The 8,649-nt window shown below is 38.1% G+C and overlaps 1 long non-coding RNA gene across 2 annotated transcripts; it reads left to right on the forward strand.

Moving 5' to 3' along the window:
* Window positions 1-6,451: 6,451 nt before the first annotated feature.
* Window positions 6,452-7,409, forward strand: LOC113327628. Of its 2 annotated transcripts, none has more exons than XR_003349085.1 (4): window positions 6,452-6,495; window positions 6,596-6,719; window positions 6,807-6,845; window positions 7,029-7,409. It is a non-coding gene; the product is annotated as an uncharacterized LOC113327628 (long non-coding RNA). The 2 variants fall into 2 exon arrangements; XR_003349086.1 differs by having other exon boundaries at window positions 6,455-6,516.
* Window positions 7,410-8,649: the final 1,240 nt, after the last annotated feature.

The raw sequence follows: 8,649 nt of genomic DNA on the forward strand, positions 1-8,649 counted from the left end.
CCGATCAAGTGTATATCTTTATGAATGAGGCTCCAAAGTCCTTGATCGGGCCATGCAACTTCAATCTGCAGTACGTATACATGCTTTTATATTTACTTTCTACTCTTCACGAATTTTCATTTTTTCTTTTTAGGTTTAACTAAGCTACTTTGCAGGGGCTTTGCCTTCTTTGGAGAACTGGAAAACTCCACTCGGAGTCCTTAGACAACCGGGAAAGAGTCCACGCACTTGCTTTGCAGGATTATCAACACGAAACCGACAAGCTTAAGCATCAGATTGAGGTCGTTTAAGGCTAGAATTCTTTAGGTTTAAGATGCTCTGAACGTCATGCGAGGACAATGTGATCGTGTTCGTTCCCTCCAGGTCATGCTCGAGCCCATGGGTAAGGAGGGCATGCCGATGATTCTTCCAGTGATGAGGAACCATATGTTCCTAAAACGAATTCCATGGCTTGGGATCCATCTTCCCACTAATGTTCTTTAACCAGTAAGCACCACTGCTAACCGGTCTATCAACTAGGTAAGGTCCTTCCCAATTTTCTCCTTGTTTTCCGCTGCTTGCATCTAACGATTTTGGCCTTGTTCTTCTTAATACTTGCTCTCCATGCAGGAATGACCTTTCGAGCACTTCCTTTTGTTATAATGTTGTTTCAAATCATATATTGTTGGTATCCTGGCAGCCTTCTTGAAGATCCATCCCTAACCTCATCCAAGAATATATTCCTTATCTTTGGAAAGAATGTCCGAGCCCTGACCCCGAACGCTCCGCTAGAGTCGTTGTAGTTGGCACCAGTATATTCCGACGGGAAGTACAACTTCTTTCCGGTATGCCAGCGTAAACGGTGAAATCATGTTGATCGCCTCGGTGTTATTAAAGTTGAAGATTACAAGCTATTTTCAATCAACGCTAGACCTGCACATATAACTTCGCAAGTTTGAGGTGTCGTTCTTAAGTACTAGCTCCTATGATTAATTATGTCAATAATCTAGGGAAGGGGTCATTAGTTCGAAGAAAACCTATACAGATGAGATTAGGATGATGGAAAATTGGATTATGTAACCAATTAAGATCGTTAATATCTTCTCCTCATCAATTTTTCTCGTTTATATACATGCTAGGAGGATATAAGCTGATCCAGTAACTATTTGTGCCGGACCCAAATGAATGAATGATGATGAAGCTGGTCTTTTTGGTTTGAGAAGAATGTTTCATTCATCTTTTGTGTCTTTTGCAAATCTAGCTAGTAATATTGCGCTAGGTTTGATTAAGAAAGAAGTTTGATTGCCCACCGCATTATAACCAACAACGTTTACTAATCCATGTCAAGATGTGTGACTCGTCGAAAAGATGGACGGAATAAACGTGAATTCCAACTCATTGCATCTGACCCCATAGTATAAACATAATCGGTCGTACTTTGCCTTTTATCTACATCATCTGCGAAGTCTGCATCCATATAATCCCTCAAAATAGAACCACCTTTTCCATAGCACAATGGTACGTTTGTGTTACCTCTCAAATACCTTAGAATCCACTTCACAGCTTCCCAATGTTGTTTTCCTGGGTTGGTTGCATATCTACTCACTACTCCCACTGCATGTGCAATATCCGGTCTCGTGCACACCATAGCATACATTAGACTCCCAACAACCGAAGAATATGGTACGTTAGACATGTACTCCTTTTCTTCGTCTGTCTTCGCACACTACATACTTGAAAGACGAATTTGACTTCCAAGTGGAGAACTAACTGGTTTAGCATTCTCCATATTGAACCTTTTCAACACTCGTTCAATATATTCAGCATGACTAAGCATAAGTACACCCTTAGCTCTGTCTCTTATGATCCTCATACCAAGAATTTGCTTTGCTTCACCAAGATCTTTCATAGCAAAATCACTTGCTAATTGTTTCTTCAAATTCTAAACTTCTTGTAGAGATGTTCCGGCAACCAACATATCATCCACATACAGTAGTAATATGATGTAGTCAGAATCATTCCTTTTGAAGTAACAACAATGATCTGCATTACACCGTGAGTAACCACTTCTATGCATGAAGTTATCAAACTTCTTGTACCACTGTCTCGGGGCTTGTTTTAAACCATACAAACTCTTCTTTTGCTTGCACACCATCTCTTCCTTGTATTTTACAATGAATCCTTCTGTCTGCTTCATGTAAATTTCTTCATCTAGGTCACCATGAAGAAAAGTTGTCTTTACATCCAATTGTTCAAGGTAGAGACCTTCAGAAGCCACTAGACTTAACACTACTCGAATAGTAGTCATCTTCACAACTGGAGAAAATATCTCGTTGTAATCAACACCATGTTTTTGCTGGAAACCTTTCACAACCAACCTCGCCTTGTAGCGAATATCTCCATTTGCTTCAGATTTCATCCGATAAACCCACTTGTTATGCAACGCCTTCTTACCTCTTGGTAATTTTACTAACACCCAAGTGTCATTCTCATAAAGTGAATTTATCTCATCCTCCACAGCAAGTTGCCACTTGATTGAATCATCAACCGCTAGTGCTTCCTTAATATCTTCAGGTTTTCCTCCATCCGTAAGTAATAGATAATTCAAAGCATACCTTGGGTTTGGTTTAGGAGTTCTTGACGATCTTTGTAATTCTTGTGAAACTGTAGGAATAACTCCCACTGCAGTAGAAGTCTCTTCAACTTGTACTTCTCTGCCATCAGCAACATCATACTCTTCTTGTTCCACACTTCTTCCAAAAATATCATCAATATCGATATACAACTCCTTATCGACGTTTCTTGACCTGAAATCTTCAACTTGTGTTGTATTCCTGTCCTTGTACATCTCATTCTCATTAAAAGTGACATCTCTACTTCTAATAAATTTGTGACCCTCATAGTCCCAAAGTTTATACCCAAAAGCGTCAATTCCATAACCAAGGAATATACATTTCTTTGCTTGAGAATCTATCTTAGACCTCTCACCGGGACTAAGATGAACATAACCAACACAACCAAAAACTTTCAAATAGGAAAGATTTACCTTTTTTCCAGTCCAAACCTCCTCTGGTATCTTCACATCTAATGGACGATTAGGTGTCCTGTTAATTACATATGCAGTCGTCTCTGTTGCATGTGCCCAGAAGGTCTCGGGAAAACCAGACTTCAACCTCATGCACCTTGCACGTCCAATTCATACGTTCTGCTACTCCATTCTCCCGTGGTGTCCTTGGAACTGTCCTCTCCAAACAAATTCCATTTGTAGCACATAACTGTAATAATTCTGTCTTGTCATACTCACCACCGTTGTCTGACCTTAGACACTTCAACTTCATACCAGTTTCTGTTTCAACCAAAGCTTTCCATTTCTTAAATACTTCATACACCTCGAACTACTTCATGAAGTAAATACACACCTTCCTTGAGTGATCATCAATAAAGGTGACATAATACTAGAACCCGCTGTGAGATGCAACATCAATTGGTCCACATACATCCGTGTGAACCAAATCAAGTTTTGCACTTCTCAAGTCTCTTCTTTCTTTGCTGAAACTAACCCGTTTTTGTTTTCAAAGAACACAGTCTTCACAAAAACTCATATCAACAGACTTCACCTTAGGTAGATATCCTCCCGAATATAAAATCTTTATGTTCTTCTCACTCATGTGCCCTAATCTTCTATGCCATAAGTTAGTGTCTTCACCACTACTAACTACTGTTAAAGTAGTTCCATCTGAAGTCCGGTATAGAGTATTGACTCTAACTCCTCGAGCTAACACCATAACCCCTTTCTTTACTTTCCAATTATGTTTTGTTAACACAACTTCACAGTCATCATTGCAAACTTGGCCTACAGACACCAAGTTCTTCTTCAAATTTGGAACGTGTCGTACATCCTTCAATTTCCATGTTGAACCATTGACTTTCAAGATCACATCACCCAAACCGATGATGTCGCATGCTTCACCGTCACCCAAGAATACTTGGCCATAGTATCCTTCTTTATAAGAGATCATAATACTATTATCACCTGTCGCATGGAAAGAAGCTCTCGGGTCTATAATCCAAGACTCAGCTTGCTTGTCCTCAAAGAGTTGTAGAAAACCTTCCGTAATCATCTTCTTGTTATGAAAAAGGACCTTCACCGATTCCGCAGCTGCAACTACGTTGACCTCTTCTTGATTACCTTTGTTTCCACCATTATTAACACCTTTGTTTTCCGGACAATCACGATTGAAGTGTCCTACTTTCTTACACGCCCAACACTCTGCAACACCTCTAGTCAGGGATTGAGATCTTCCCCTTGACTTTCCTCTAGACTTCCATCTATGTTTGTTGTTGTTGTTCCGATTTGAAATCCTGCCTCTATCTTCTTCATGCATACTTAAAGCCGAGCTTGAAGAACTAGAAACATAACCTTGTTTTATTTTTCTCTCCTCTTCAGCAATTAACCTTTGCTGCACATTATCAAGCTTCAACTTCTCGCTCCCTGCAGAATTGCTAATGGTTGTCATTGCAGTCTCCCAACTCTTTGGTAATGACGACAACAACCGTAAAGCTAGAATTTCATCATCAAAAGTGATACTAACTTTCGAGAGCTTAGAAATAATCGATTTAAACTTCCAAAGATGTGCTGAAATCGCTTCTCCTTCATGCATCTTCAGATTAAATAATTGTTCACACAACATAATCTTCCCCGAGATTGATGACTGTTGATACAACTTCTCAAGTTTATCCATAAGATTCTTCGTACTAGTTTCCTCTTGTACGTTATTGTAGACTTCTTCCGTTAGAATCTACGGGTCACGACTACACACTTGCGATCAAGAGTATTCCATTCATCGTCTTTGCGTGCTCCCTTTTTCGCAGCTACACCCAAAGGATCATCAATGTCTTTCTCATATAGGTAGTCTTCCATCTGAGACTTCCAAAACGCAAAGTTCTTCCAATTAAAAACTTTAACCCTAGCTACCGTACTTTCGTTATTATCACCAATAACTCCCACTCCAATCGTACTATGATAAACCCTAAAGCTCTAACCCGAGCTCTGATACCAGCTGTCAAGATTTTCTTAGGGAATCACTGACAACCGAGGAATAATGGATCTTGAGATATTATGATGAATAATAAATAAACCAAGCACAAGCAACTATGAAAAGACGAGAAAGATAAATCAACTCACAAGACACAAGATTTATAGTGGTTCGACCAATACATACAACTTGTATATATTGTCTACGTCCACTTTGAGCCGCACCAACTCAAATCCACTATGAAGAAAACGATTACAACGTCGTGTGAATCCCAGCAAACCCTTGGTTACACCGCAACAATTACCCGAGACGATAATCTTGTCTCTTGTTCCTCACCAATATGCTATCACAACGAAACCCTAGCTTTAGACCTAAAAGCTATACAAGATATCTCTCACCGATCTCTTAATAGTTTTCTACACAATGTACCAATTCTACAAGGTCTAACTACCTATTTATACAGGTTACAAACTTGGCCACCAAGAAGTCTAATCGGTTTAGGAAATCCTTTTTCCTAAAATAATCACAGCTAACTTTAGGAAATAATTAATTAGTCTTCAATTAACTAACAGATTCTTGGGTGCTCGTGATGGACGATTCAGGTTATCCAAAAATAGCCGAACAAATACGAGTTAAGCTGGAAGATGAAGACAAAGTGCTATCAGTCGCTGGAATGGGTTCCTATTAATGCAATGGACGTAATCACAGAGGTCATGAATTGTATATTGAGAAGTTTTAACGTCATGGCCCAAGCTAGAGTTCGTATTACATTGTGCACAATAGCATGCAAAAGGTTATGATATAGAGAGATGGACCACTATCCCGTGAGGAACTAGGACTCACCATTTGAACATCTCCTCATGTATTCACTTCTTCATTTCTCTATATAGTTTCTCTTTCTCTGTAAACTTGTGTTAATTGGTAATAGTCTATAGAGTGTAAGAATAAGATGCCTGTAAAAATTACGGAAAATAGGTTATTTGTCCAAATATTTTTAAAAATGGTTCAAATGGACGAGTAAAAATTAGTATGGGTGAAATGTACACCAAAAAAATAGCAAGAATGAAATTGGACTCATCCTGCCTTAAACTCAAAAAAGAGCGAGGATGAAACTGGATGCATCTTGATGTAAATTAAAAATAAGAAAAAGTATTTCAAAATAGGTTGGATGAAAATGTGTGCGTCCTGACTATTTTTACATTCTTGTCCATTTAAACAGTATCAAATTTTACATGTGTTTTTCACCTAGGTATTGTTGATTTTGGTCTTTTTAACCAACTTTTTTTTGTAAAAATTAAGGTGTTAGGTAAACATTGGTTTGGTGTTAGGTGCGTGTCAAGGTGTTAGGTTTGGAAAATATCTGAATCACACAAGTGGTCTTGCTTTCCTGTTTCTATATAAGCGTGTCTGTACTCATTTGAAGCTTATGAAACTGGGATCTGAATATGAAGGAAGAAGAGGAGGAGGAGAAGAAGAAAAGGTCGTTGTTTGCCTTTCTTCGGTAATTTCCGTTGATTTTTTTTTTTATTGATTTGTTTGGTTGGTTAAATGTTTCTTTTCTCTTAAAATTTTTGTTTCAGGACTAGGCGCAACAAAACAAAAATGGGTGTTGGCTTGAAAAGAGATATTGTATGGGAATGTGGTGGAGATTCAAAAAACCCCTTTCAATTGAATCAGAAGCATTTTGATATCTCCTCTCAGTTAGTAAGTTAAACTCATCCATTTCTGGTCTCCATAATTTGGATTTGCGCCCTACTAATTCATAAATCTCATCTCAATCGGAATGCGCAGTAACCACTGGATGTTCCATTATTCAGAACAAATGCTGTGGTAAGTCTGCCTCAGTTATTTTTTTCTCTCTAACCTTCACTTTTTATTGAGCACTGTACTGGTCCCTTCTAGTTCATTTGGGACCAATATCGGAACAGCATCATCTTTAAATCACTGGTTATAGCCATTTGCTTGTTGGATTCTCGTATTATCTTTTGATGAGAGCTTTCTTTGTCGAAATAGCTAGTGCAGGATTTTGCATGGTGTTTGTTTCATTTTGAATGTGATCGAAGTGCTTGGACTTGTAATGACGAGCAGAGCGTTTCTTCCGGTTTCTAAAATGCGTGAGACTTGTGTCTTACTGTAACAATATATGAATTTTATTTATAAATTCACATATAATTTACGAATTTCCGAAACGGTTATTAGCTGGGTCTTCCAAAAGAGTAGGAAATTTGAGGTACAGAATGTAATATACATAAATGAAGATCCTGTCCTAATTTCCAACCACTGTTTCCAGTAATATTCTTGGGTTTTGCCCTTTTAATGGAATGAGTCGGTTGAATCATTTGTGTAATTACTTGGAAGAAATCGAAGATACTGAGTCACTTATTAGGCCCTTCACTTGAATTTTTCTTCTTGATAACATTTCAATGAAATCTCGACCAAAGTTAGAATTTTGCTGTAAAATTTAGCCAACAACCATTATCAAACAATGGTTCAGAATATCGTGGTTTATAATGACAAAAATGCTTTACGTCTGCCATTTAGGGAAAGCTTTCAGAAGAGTTTTAAGTTCCCTAAAAATGCAGTTCATATTGATAAGTAAATCATAGTAGTAAGTATTAAAAAGAAGAAAAAAAATCCAACACCAAGGTCATTGAGATTGTAAAGCGTTGATTTGTGCTATATTGGCCATTTTGCCCAAGGCTTGTCAGTTTTGCCTTGGATGATGATATTTCCAACAGTACAATTAACATTAGAATTGGATTATGTAAAGTATGTGCAACTCAATTTTTCTCGTTTTTACGTACTGATATTGGCAGGATTCCCATCTTATTGTTGTTATTTTGGTGACTTACTGTAGCACCGACGGCAAGATCCAGTAAATGTTTTGTCCCTGATCCAAATATATATATGAAGCTGGCAGTGGAAGAATGTTGCACTTATTTTCGATTAAGAAAAATTTAGGTTGCCCACGGTGTATAATGGGCTGTTCTTCATTTGACAGAAAGAATTCTGGTTGAACTTATTAAGAGAATTTTCAAATGAAAGAAGTATTTATTAACCATTAAAGTCCATGGGCAGGCTATCCCAAATAGTTCTCATTACTCACCAGGGGCATGTTTCATTGCGAAACAAAGTATGGATTACCATTTGAAGTTGATTCTGAAGGCAATCCCAATCGATTCTTAATACCATTCCAGCACTACTTCACCGGTGCTTTTAGAGTAATTGGGTCACGTCAAGATGATCGACAACAACTTGAAGCGTTGAGGGTAAATTACCAGAATCAGAATGATGATTTATGTGACGATTTGAGTGCATCTTACAGAACGATGGTTGCTGAATAAGATTTCTCCATGTTTTGGATACCGACTTGCACTCTAGAACTGATTCAGCGGATAAACGTGTAAGAATCTCAGATATGATCTCTGCCGGGAGAATGTTGATATAATCCATCAAAAACCTCTTAATTTGTTGCTGAAGAAAGCAGATTGCATACGCATAGAGTCGACCTTTACAAGGATGAGGGTTAGGGGAAAACAATTTTCCAAAGATTTATTATAGATACTAGATTTTGTGCCCGTGCTATGCATCGGGTGGACCTGAAAACCATCCACTACCATTCGGTGTGTTGTGG

The sequence above is a fragment of the Papaver somniferum genome, unplaced genomic scaffold (genome assembly GCF_003573695.1).
Source record: "Papaver somniferum cultivar HN1 unplaced genomic scaffold, ASM357369v1 unplaced-scaffold_107, whole genome shotgun sequence".
Taxonomy (NCBI): Eukaryota; Viridiplantae; Streptophyta; class Magnoliopsida; order Ranunculales; family Papaveraceae; genus Papaver; species Papaver somniferum.